At 35.2% G+C, this 12923-nt stretch overlaps 1 long non-coding RNA gene across 1 annotated transcript; it reads right to left on the minus strand.

Moving 5' to 3' along the window:
- Positions 1–214: 214 nt before the first annotated feature.
- LOC145731421 (uncharacterized) lies at positions 215–4510 on the minus strand. Its single transcript, XR_014178799.1, has 2 exons — positions 3101–4510; positions 215–451 (listed from the first exon to the last, which is right to left on the minus strand). It is a non-coding gene; the product is annotated as an uncharacterized LOC145731421 (long non-coding RNA).
- Between the last annotated feature and the right edge of the window lie 8413 nt (positions 4511–12923).

The following is a 12923-nucleotide window of genomic DNA, read 5'->3' on the forward strand; positions in this document are numbered from 1 at the left end:
AGGTACAGTAGTAAATTCCTCCTAAACACACACACACGCACTATTAAGGTAGACATTAATCAGCTTTAATTAATCCGAGGTATGCTCTGGCTCTAATAAATTATGGTGCATATAGTATAACGCCACTGAATACTTCCCCCGTTTTAAAAATTCATGCGTCCATGTGGCCCGTTCCCATGCTAACACACACCAAATACAACAAGTACACTTTCCCTTAACTAGAGTTATCATTTATTTAAAGGCAACGGTAACTCGTTGCATTTACGTTGCGTACGACCGTGTTCTGGCCTTATAAGCCGCTACTTAAAAATGATTAGAAACAATTTGCACGTGAATTAGAACTTAACGGCTGCATTGTTTCGCTTAGAGAAAGTCTCCTATGGTTTGTTCGAGGGTTTTTTGCGTCAGCGTTGGCTTTTCGTCAGCGGAACGGAGTCCCAGCACAGTTACTCTAAAGACGAAAGTGTTTTTCATTAAAAAATGAGAATTGAGACCAGGTTCATTGTATAAATAGATTGTTATCCAGAAACGGTCATATACTGAACATACATCCAAACCATTGGAAGATCAGCATTTGAAGTTTTAGATAAGTCTACTAATGCAGGTATTAGGTACAGCAGTTTCTTGGGACAGCAAGATCACCAGACTTTAATCCCTTAGATTACTTTTAATGAGGAAGTGCTGATTTGGACTGTTAGCAACGCTACCACTTCAATTCTCAAAATACCTAGACTATGTATACAGCACTTGGGTGGACATTTTAAACAACTAATTTACTAAAGCTATTTCTTTTAAAAAATGTTCTTCAAATAACTAGGGAATTCCTACTAATACTTTGTTTGAAATTTCATATGCTTGTAGCTCGGTTACGATAGGCTTGTTGGGCGTATGTTTATTAGACATTTTTGAAATCACTCCTAAGCTAGTGCAGTCACATCGTGGGACACCCTGTATTTTTTCTTAATACTTGTTCTTTTTGGTCCTTTAGTCCCTTCAGCCCTTTAAGATCGCCCAGAAGGAGCAAAGATAAACGACACCGTGTTAAATAACATTAGATACGCGGATGACACCCTTATCATTGCAGAAACGAAAGATCAACTGCAGAGTTTAATGTTCGCCTTGACAGAGGAGAGTGCTACAATGGGTCCAGATATAAATACTTCAAAAACAAAAACCCTGATTTTCACTCGGAATGCTCAGATACGTGGCGCCAATTGTCAATGGCGCAGCAGCCTAGAGTGTTCAGAGTTACATATACCTGGGCAGAGAAATAGACCACTCCAAAGAAATTAAAAGACGGTTGAGATATCAATATGCGGAAACTGCTATGTCATCCAAAACAAGCCATGTTCATAAGACTAGGGACGTTAAAATGTATCAGAATGATATAAATAAACTTAACCCATTCAAAATGTGGTTTTACAGGCGTATGTTAAGAATTGCACAAGTAGAACAACCAATGACGAAGTACTGACTAGAATGAATACTCGCTCCAACCTTGTCAACATGATCAAAATCCGAAAAACAGTCTACTCGGACAGAATGCGCCACCAGGTATATATCCAGATCCAACTAATTATAGAAGGCAAGATTGAGGGAAAACGAGGTCTGGGAATACAGAAAAAATCATGGCTAAGAAACATGAGAGACTGGACCAGCACTAAGAGAGCCCACCTAACCTAACCTAAGGCTATCATCAAAGCAATGCGTATTTTTGATCCTGCAGATCTAAAGATTTGGCAGTTATTGTACCATTCTCTCAAGTTCTTCAATCATGAATTCCTTCTTCTTCCTATCAATCTTTTGCCCATTATTTTTCCCTGGATAATAAGATGCAACATGCCCCAAGTATTGCAGTTTGAGTTTCTTAATAGTAAGTGTCAATCCTTTCTCTGTCATGTGTGTCATCTCTTTCTCAGCATCTTCCGCAAAAAACATTCACATTTGTCACTCTCTCTGTCCACCATATTTTTAGTATTGTACGGTACATCCGCATATTAAATGCTTCTTTCTTCTTGGTATCGATTTTCAGTGTTCACGGTCACTTTCTTCAATTTAGTAAATGTGGCTTCCTACTTTTGTTTAGCTTTTTCCACTCGGATCCTGATTTCTTCAGAGCTATCGTTGATAACAGTTCCCAAGTAATTATATTTTCCATTATTTTTGTTTTGCTGATGATCCGTATTTTTGCTGCATTCTACTATTTTGTTAATAAGTATCTTAGGATTTTCTGGAGCTTCTGCAATTAAAACAGTGTCATCGGCATTTTTTATGTTGTTTATTGGGATGTCATTTACTTTAGTACCTGCATCTTGCAACACAATTAATAATCAATTTGAATATTTCGCTACACATTGTAATTTATAAACAAAACCTGTTGTATATTTTGCAAACCAGGCCTATGTTTGGAACATATTTAAGTAAGGAGACTCTGAGAGTGTACACTTAAAGAAACAGCAACAAATTAGACAATCAAATGGGCAATCAAAACACCAGATGCTTCTAAAAGGAAAAAAAGGCTGTTTTTTTTGTAGCTGGAAAGCCCTCACTGAAAAACCTAATTTAATCAGCGAGGCCTAAAAGCAATTTCTTATTTTATGAGCGCGGGCTTCGAAAGAAACCAAAGCTTAAAAAGTCGTCCCGTCACAAGTTATAAATTTTTAAGCGTGCAAACCTTGAAAGGGAGCTCCTGCGGGTAACTTTACACCCGGCCAAAAATTAGTCTTAAATGTCAGCGAGTTACCTAAAACGATGAAACCGGGGTTCGTAAAGTCGAGAAGCCTGTTTTTTTTCCTGTATGACTACCAACTTTCCGGGCGATTCGCAGTAAACTCAATGTTTATTATGATCGTTAAATTTTTTAAAAGTTACCCTAAATTATGTCAGTTTCAAACTTTTACAGCCGATAATTCGACTTGAAAATTATCCTATCATTATTTGCGCTACAAGGGAGGAAAAAGCAACTTTTTCTCCCGTGAATAATTTGATCCAAGTTCAAGAGAGAAGCAGTTTACTCTCGAGAGTTGCACATCTAGTTTTTTCCACGACCAATGTTATGTTATATAAAAAAACCGCAGTTAAATACTATGTTAATAATTACCTGGATAAAAAAGGAGGTGCTGCTATCAAGGATCATTAGTATTCAGCCATATTTCTCCATTATTGAACATAGACCTCCTTCAAGCTTTTCCATGTCTTCCGATCTTGAGCTGCAACGATCCAGTTGGATCATCTTGTCCAGCGTGTCGGTGGTCTTCCTCTACTTCTTTTGTCGACTCTAGGTCTATATTCCAGAATCTTCTTTGTCTGTCTTTCATCTTTCAACCAGTGTGTCCCGCCCATCGACATTCTATCCTGGAAAATATCATTCACTGCGGTTCTCCAATGTCAATCCAAGAATCAATCTTTTGTTGTGGTATTTGTAGCTTCTTTATTGATGATCTGTTAAGAGTTAGGGTTTCTGATCTCTATGTCAAAACTGACAACACGCATTGATTAGAAGCTTTCCTTTTAGTCTAGTTGGTATGTTGCTTGGTTTGGCCTATGCTGCCCATCCCAGAGTCACCCTTGTTGCCAATTCGCACGTTTGATGGACTGTAGTTGTTGCATTCCTATAGATTTTCTTCTTCTTCTTCATTTTTGATCTTAGGAGAGTCGCCTGTTCAATTACCGTCCACTTGCGTGAGGCTGCCGCTTCTTCGTCCCACTGGAAAAGTTTGCGATTGTCCATCCTGATTATTTGTTCATTCCACTCCTTCTTCCTGTTTGCTACCCAGTCATTGATGTTCTTGACGTTACAGGCTGTTCGTATATCCATCATTTGAGTGATTCCACGGAGTAACTTCATCTCAGCTGTCTCTAGGAATCTTTTGGTTTTTGATGTTCCTTGCCTGGTTTCTACGGTATATGTACCATCACCGGCCGGTTTTGTAGATTCTGGATTTAGTATCCATTTCCATACTTTTATTTATATTTTATATTTTTATATGCACCTGTATTCAGGCAGCCAGCTATTCTAATTGCTTTTGTAGTTTGATCTCTCACCTCTGCTTCAATATCACAAAAGCCAGAAAGTTCTATGCCAAGGTAGTTAATTTTCTGCTCGATTACATTACCGCGAAGTACAAGTTTGCATTTTAAAGGGGTTTTGGATGTTGTTAATCATTTAGTTTTGGTCGGTGATATTTCCATATTTAGGGACTGTTAGGTTGAATAAGTATATAATAACCTTTGTAAGTCATATTTATTTTCTGCAATGAGTGCGGCGTCGTCAGCATAACACACTTTCTGCATCCCCTATTTTGTATCCCTTTAGCACTCGAACACTAATAACTTCTTCCATTATTAAATTGAAAAGGGTAGGTATTGGTTCTGTGAGGTCTCCTTGTATTTATGGTCTAAAGGAGATGCAGATCGTCTTTCAGCTGGACACGGTCAAATGCTCTAGTTAGATTAACAAAATATTCCTATAAATGTTTAGGATAATTTTAGGGTACCTATCAAGGGTATGTTTGTCAATTTGTCAAGAAAGTGTCAGAGACTACAGATTTACTGGTGGCTTTTTTTCTAGTGATAATAGTGATATTTTTATCATTCAAATGAGGAAGAAAAGTTTTATTGTCTATAGAAAAAATATATTAAACGATATTTAGACTGAAAGTTTCATCTGTTTATTGATTTAAAAAATCAAAAACTTATTAATAATACCCATAGCAAAGGTCCTGCAAAAAACTTTCAAAACTATATTTGAGTAAAGATTTATTGAAAGTCGTGAGGAAACTTTAAATATCAACAGGAAAAAAATATAAGAAAACGACTTCTTCTTTTCTATTTGCACCCTAGAATTTGTAATTTTTACTGCAAGACTGTTAAAGCTAACTAAAGTAGAAAAACTTGATATCATATGGAGAAAAACCGAGTAGAGCAGGTTTCTGCGACGTATCTCGTAAAGAGAAACTAGAAATCTTCAGAATATAAAAGCGGTTAAAATAATTAAGAATTTTTTTCTCCAAGCATCCTGTATTTCCATAATGAAGAACTTTTTTCTCCAAACATCCTGTATTTCCATAATGAAACGTGTTTGAAGCATGACCTGATATACCATTTTCAACCAATCAGATCGGTGTTTACCGAATGATGCGGCATTAATGGTGCTGTTCCTAGATTTTGGAACGCCATCTGTACTTTCTAACTCATAGAGTTGAGTACAGATGTCACCAGATGTTGCACACAACTATGACCTGATATGTCCTTGCAAATATGTCCTGAACACCTTGTATTGTAAATTCAAAAAATTAGTATTTATCTTTTCTCATTCTTTATTAGTTTACTTTAAGATAAGGGATAAGTTCCATTGATAATCGTAAATGTTCTGTTTCTTTCGAATTCGAAATAATCCGACGAGAGAAATCTGCTATAACAAAATTATTATGTAGGAATGAAAATCTTGCAAAAAGATTTATTGGACCAATTTGGAAAACATTTTAAAACTTGCAGGGTTGTTCCTGCCTTGCAAATATGATACAAAATGTTGGTTTTAAATGGAAATAGACAACTAAACGTAAATAGTCGCAGAAAACTATCAGAGTATGTTTAGTAAAATGTTGTTAATTGTCAAATTGTGATTTGAGCTGATACGTAATTTTCTTGACTCTAAAGCTGGAAACAGAGCATATCATCGACATTTCTCCAAAACGTTTCCTGTCATCACGTCACTGCAAATTTAAATTAACAGACTTATTTTCGTGTATCAGATGAGATTTTCAAAATGTTTAAATTTGCTCATTAAAGTCATTTATAGACTTAAGTTCACACAACTTCCAGCTCAGGGCACGAAAGACCATAGAAATTCACTTTTTTACATATTTTTTAGTGTTTCAACTTCCCTTGTTAAGAAATGTCGAATATATGATTTGTCATTTTCATTAGTTTTTATCTATTCACTATTTCTTACTTTTTTTGTTTATGCTATGTTGCCAAAGCTAATGTTTTCATTAAACCATCACTTCCTTGAGTAAGGAACTATATTAGATAAAAATGACAAGGATTCCTTTGCTAAGGCGTCTTTAAGAGTTCCGTGAAGGTAGGATTATTAATTCACAATCCTAAGAGCAATAAACGAAGAGAATTAGCTGACAAATTCTAAAAAATCCTTGTTTTCTTCAGACATTAGCAAAAAACTGAACAAATCACTCTCTGATAGGAAAACTGAAAAGGAAAAGACTGTTTCTTTTTTCAAGAGGAATCAACATCATTCACGTGTAAATAGAATATTTTTGTGAACAAAACTAAAATTTATAAAACAAGCTGGATCGTATTTCCCACGATTGAAAGAAAACGAGACAGTAACATCGGATATTTAGCATTACAAAGCAGGCACATAACTCATCTAAGCCGGAATTCATAAAATCAAAAGCGATATCACTCGAACGTCAGACTTCTCTGGTTGAATCTGCGTCCGATCTAAATCGCTCTTAATATTTTCCATTGTTAAGCGCATAAATCTCCATTATGAGTACGCGTCGCTCCAAAAGGCTCTTTTATTTGTTAAACTGTTCCCGGTTCTGAGTGACAGTAGTACGCTCGCTTACTCCGTTTTTCCATTGTTAACCAGACGGACAGCGAATCGCCTTATAGATAATCATTTATCTCGGCAGTGATCTGGTTTTTTCACGACTTACAGGCCCGGGCTTACCCTCACATTCTAAGAGAAAAAAATATTAACTTTCTTGGTTTTTACGTAGCGGCTTAACCTGGAAAGCCTATCCTGCACGAGCTACTTTCCATCTAAAGTATGATTGATGAATCACGACCCGTATTGTTCCCTTTAATCCCTGATTAGACCTAAGAATCTGGACTTTTTTTCGCCACTTTAATACAACAAAAAAAATGTGTCTTATCATAAATTATTGAACGTCTAGAACTACGAAATATAAAATAAATGTCAGGTAATTCTGACCGTAAATAATGTATATGATTTGATGCAATTCAACTTTTCAAGACCTACACAATGACCGCAAATGTGCCAGAAGAAGGATATACAGTTTCTGAGATATTTAAGTTGCTTAAATACTGACAGAACTGCGTTTAACATGACTCTGTATATTGGTTACGTCATTCGAAACCACTTTACTTAACTTAAAAAGTATACAGTAGCTTATTTGTGTTATGTGTCTTTATCTCCAGAAGAGCTTGCTTGAAAAGTGACATCACTGCGTTCAAAGTGACTTAAATCAAAAATTTCAAATGGGAAACTGCTGTTCTGAGATATTTGAAGTCAAATTCAGTAAATCTACCTTTCCGATAGGGATTGCTTGAAGACATCACTGCATTCAAAGTGATTTAAATCAAAAATCTCAGATGGGACACCATGTATATATTTATGTCTTTTCATTCAGCTTTTCCAGACCTACACAACGACTTGAAATCTACAGTAATACACGTGTCGAGTTTCTGAGATATTTCAGGTGAAATTTGGTTTTAACTTTCCAAAGAAATGTTATAATGACAAGGTAATACGAAAATAAAGACTGTACAGAGTGTCAAAAAATATTTACAAAAACATTGAAGATGGAAGAGAACAATATTTTTGAAACTATTTGCGATAAAATTATGACATTCGGTAGGTATCTGGCATAGGAAAACTACATTATTTTGTACATATTTATTTACAGATTGCTGTACACTGTGTGCAAAAAACACAGCCATCCTAATAATTCGATAAACACCCTTACAATAAGAAAAGTCCCTCAGAAAGCATGCAAGAAAAATTGTTGAATTTTTGGTATATAAACATTGATTTAATTATAATTTATTGTAGCCCCTGTCTTAAGGTATAGGTAACCTAAAACTATAATCATTTTGACAATCGATTAATATTACATTTATTCACTACTAACATGATAAACATACCATTATTGACCGATTAGTAACTTGAGAAATTAGTTTTCTCTAATTTAATGGTCATTGTTGACCTAGGTCAAAAATAGAGTCTGATCTCTAGTTCTAGTCTGACACAAACACAACAAAAAAGGAAATATTATTGACCTAGGTAAATAATAACGTCAATGTCTATTAAGACATATGAAATATGAAATATACTTGACTTGACAGAGACAGATGAATTAGATTGTTTCTTCATATTGTTATTTTGTTGTTATCCTAAATTTTTTATTTTATTTAAATTAAACCATCAAAAATATGGTTAATAGTGGAAAAAACGCTATATTATCCACGGTTTAGACAATTTTTATTGACCTTATGTCTTAACATACAATTGACATAAAACCTAGGTTAGTAATATACTATTATATTTTCCGTATCTGTGATCTTGTCATATTGTCGTCTTATAAATAATTTTTGCTAATTATTATAAAAATTAGACTAATCTATTTTATTGTTTTTTTCAGCCGTCCATTCCTGTTTGTCTTAATGATTTCCTGTGAAACTAAGGTAAGTACATTATTTATAAATATATTGATACACTGAAACCTGCATTATTGAGTAGAAATTCACACTTTACAGTTTGTTGATTATTATTAGGTTTTATTAGAACATCGGCGTAGGCTCTAAAATTAAAACTCTCATTTGCATTATTTGGTTATTTATTCTAATTAAAACGTATATTATTGTTAGCGCAAACGTGTGGTCAATGTCGACTAATTGTAAATGTTTAATGGGCTTTTGTACTTTTGTATCATAAAGTATCAGAGAAACAACCTAAAGCCACCACAAAACCTGATCAGATATTATTTGATTTAAATAACAATCAAAATTTTTTCAACTTTTTTCGATATGTCAATGTTTTAGTTTATATGAGATTTAAAGCTCTAACCTAAAAAACTAGCTCATTTTTTAATCAAAAGTTTTTGGGTAAGGAAAAGTTTGTAATAGTTCACTTTGAAAATGGTCTATTTTACTAATTTAGTACCACAAGTTTGAACCACAACATAATTTAATATGTCACTTTAAACAAATAATCTATACAAATAGTCATCCTGTTTAATGCTTTATTTTATGGGTTATGAAACTATCTTGGTTAACCAAAAATTAAAACAATAACATTCATTAATACGAATGTTTCCTTTTTTGATATAGAGGAACCATAAAAAATAAATTGTACACACGTCATAGTAATATTGTTTTTGTCTTTTTTCGTAAATTTGTCTTTAAATGTCGTCAAAATTAAATTTAAATTCAAATTTGCATCCTGCAACTTGCTGGTGAAACAGATTATAATTATACATGTTTTTATGTTACTTTTTTGAGATCTAGGTTATTTAAAAAAAAATGAAATACTCAAAGTTGTTGATCATAGGTACATAGTACTATGTAATAAGCATATATTCAGTCTAATATTCATGCTGCCATCTTCGAATGAACCGTTAAATAAGCATGAGTTTCAAACTACAAACACCAAAAAAATATAAGCACGAGGTGATAAAAGTTCTAGACAAAGCAAAACATGATAATGTATTCCGGAGCATACAGAAGAGAGGACAATAATGCACAGAGTCATATTAAGAAAAGGCACGCTGTTGTTTCTTGGTAGTACTCGCGGTACCTTTAAATGGAACACGCGTAGGCCTTTAGTACTTTTAAGCCTTCTGGGAACCGGTACCGTTTCATATAATAATATGATATATGGGTATAAAGTAACCGAGTTTCGTAATTTCGGTTTTCCTTTTTCTAAAACGTAACAATAGAGAATCGTTGCAATTTATATCGGAGAGCATAGAGTTGATCACCTGTCGAATAAACGTCGGTTCATTCGTAATTCAAGACCGTAGCAATTGTAAACACATTCGCTAATGGAGTTTGTTGTGTTTTAAACGTGTCTGAATTAAATTCCGTGTCTTGCACGGCATTTGTATGAGACGAGGCTGCTGTGTACACAGTTTAAGGGCATCCGAGGTCTGGGGCCTGTTTGTATTATCTCTTTTGTTCTCGTTGTTGTGGCTGTCTCTAAACTAGTAACGCAAACAAACCGGCAATAAGAATTTTTCTCAACAAATTATCACCTTGTATTTATGTGGCACAGAGGATAATCGAGTTACTCCCTAGAGCAGAATCAAATTGGGCCAATCTCAAAAATGGAATTTAATTGACATTCGAAGCGCTGAATGCCTTCATCAAACCGGGTTATAATTGAAACTGGGGTGGGTTAATTATAGCTTGTAGATCCATGGAAAGCTCAAGTTTGTTTTCAAACCGTACGAGAACGGGTAATTAGGTTTAATGAGGCGGTTTGTGTAGTAACACGAGACATAATCTTAACGACAAAGCGTTTCGATTCATAAGTCGATCCCAGCCATGCCGGAATAGTTTCGGTTCGAAGAGATTTTGCCACTAGGTCGAAACCCCAAAACAAATTCCTCCCAGGAATTTAATTACATTTCCGATCGCTCCTGAGGTTAAGTCTGCAGCGAAACTTAATAATTAACATTAACGAGACTTTGATGGAACAAATGCGTCAAAGTTTCCAAATCTATAAACTGATCAAAGCATCGATCTATTTCGTATAATTAGGAAAGTTTTATTAATCGACTTTGCGGATGGTCGAGGGGGGGAAATTTATTTGCCCTCGTCAATAATGACACAAATTTTAGTCCTTAACGGGCTATAATTTAGTTGGTGAACCTCCATTTCGGATTTATTGTAAATTGCGAAAATGTACGCTAAATTAACTTCACATGAGCGGTTGTTATTAAACTGATAACCTAGTTATGAGAGTATAATTATTTAAATTAATTTGTTGCTTTTATCTTTAATTATTGTTTTTTTCATTTTTGTCATTTCACACCGTATATTTTGTATATTTAACTTAAACTGTAACATTAGTCCCTCTGTCTCACAAACAGCTGAAACAGTATACGGGGAAACCTTAACTGGATTAAGGCTATACAAGATAACATCAAATAACTATCTTATTTTTCACACTTAAAATTGAAGTCCGTTTTGCCACACTGCCTCCCTCTTAGAGATCATCTCGACCAAGTCGATCTAGATGTACCACTTTTATTTTTGCCCACGGTATCCTGTAGAGGACATTTTTTTTCTTTCGAATTGGACTATGTAACCAGAAACGGTCAGCAGTTTGGATGTTCCTGCTACTTGTTCCGGCATAGCATCTGTTTGTTCGATAATTCCTTCGGAACCGTTTAACAAGAAGTTGTTGACAATGATATAAGCCCAATGTTTTCTCTTTCTTCACGTGTCCTCCTCAAAGCTACTCTCCTGCACGGCGTTTTACGTTCAGGCACTTTAAACCATTTGCAGCCTTCCAGACACAGTCTTCTATACTCCACGGTCCTGGGTGAGTGATTTCTGGATCTCAGACCCTGCTCGATTATCTTCACACCAGTTCCGTCTCGACCTGCCTCTGTAAAACTATTTTCCATATCCAAATGGAATTTATGTTGCTTTATAAGATTCAGACCCATCAATACATTATCGGTTATGTTGGCGACGAGCATGATTTTAGCTTCATCGATTCCCAAAACAGGCAATGAATTACCCCCAACTATGTCCAATACGTACTTTGTTCCAGTACCATTGTTCTGCAATGCATCGATGATGGTCTTACTATGGTAAAGTAAGACCATTAAACTATTTGTTAATTTCTTCCGCAAACATTTCCATTTACTACTAAGCTGGTATTGTTATACTGAAGTAAAGCTTGCTAATGAATTTTGTTCAGCTTTTGCTTCTGATGAACATTAGCTAGTTTTTCTCTTTTCTGGATAACTATTCCTTTTGGTTTGGGGCACTGATGTTGTTTATGTCTATCTCTACCATAGTTCCAGCATTGCAAGAATTGTATAGACGACTTTCTTTGGTAATTGGGATTGTGTTGCTTTCTCTTTTCCAACCTGTTCTGGTTTAGGGCATTGAAGTTAAACGTGCTCTCTCTCTTCACAGTTCCAGCATTCAACAGAAGGGGAAAAGAGGTTTGATTGAGGGTTACGATTGTCTTCTGCACATTTTCATTAATTCCTTGCAAAAAGTCTCTAGTTGGCGATTCAGGTCTGGCTGGGTGATTGAGTGATCTGGACTGGCATATCGAGACAGTTGCTAGACTATTTCAAATTCCAGAGCATCATGCAACAAACAAACCTTTTATGATAGCTCGAACTGCCATTCGTTCTCTTATGTCTTGGGATGCAGTTGGGTAAGCCAGACAAACTAAACGGGCAGTGTCAGCTTCATATTGATGCGACTTCTCTGGTTTCTGCTTCTTCTAGTTCTAGATGCTTCTAAAACTCTCACTCAGGTGTCTAACACTGGAGGTTTAATATTTGCAGAGGAATTATGGCATCTATTATGGGTTTAAATGACATTTTATTATAACTTTCCCCTGTTAGTTGTGCATAGTTTTCTCGACTTCGTCTGTTCTTTTGTCGAATTTTTCTTCCAAAGTTTGCATCCGGTCTTCCATTTCGCTTTTCAGTACACTCATCACACAATCTAACTGGTTTTTTATTTGTCCGTTTAGGTCATCTAATAGTATACAGCATTGGCTAGCTTGCATTTTCTCTAATTTGTTTTCTCGGCTTGTTTGCATTGCTTCTAGCTTTACCTCGAACTGGTCTTGACTTATTTGGGTTGTTTTCAACTCCTCTAAGTTGTTGTTCTTCTTCATCATGTCCATACGTTGTTTTACTGCCTCCTCCATCTTTGCAGGTGGTACTACCTACCACAGCTAAAAATATCGTTAATTAAAATGCAGTCATATTATGCTGAGGATTATTAAAGCAAACCCAAAGTAGACACTGATCTAAATAATTATTGAACTTTGCCTTTTTGGTTGTATCTAAGTCCCATGTAACCCTAAACTACTCCTCAACAGTTTTTCTCTTACCCTTCATTCTCACTTATTTTCCTTGTCCATCATGTATGTTTTTGTATTTTTTGAGGTTTTTTTT

The sequence above is a fragment of the Ips typographus genome, linkage group LG1 (genome assembly GCF_016097725.1).
Source record: "Ips typographus isolate SLU linkage group LG1, UJ_Ityp_2.0, whole genome shotgun sequence".
NCBI classification, from domain to species: Eukaryota; Metazoa; Arthropoda; class Insecta; order Coleoptera; family Curculionidae; genus Ips; species Ips typographus.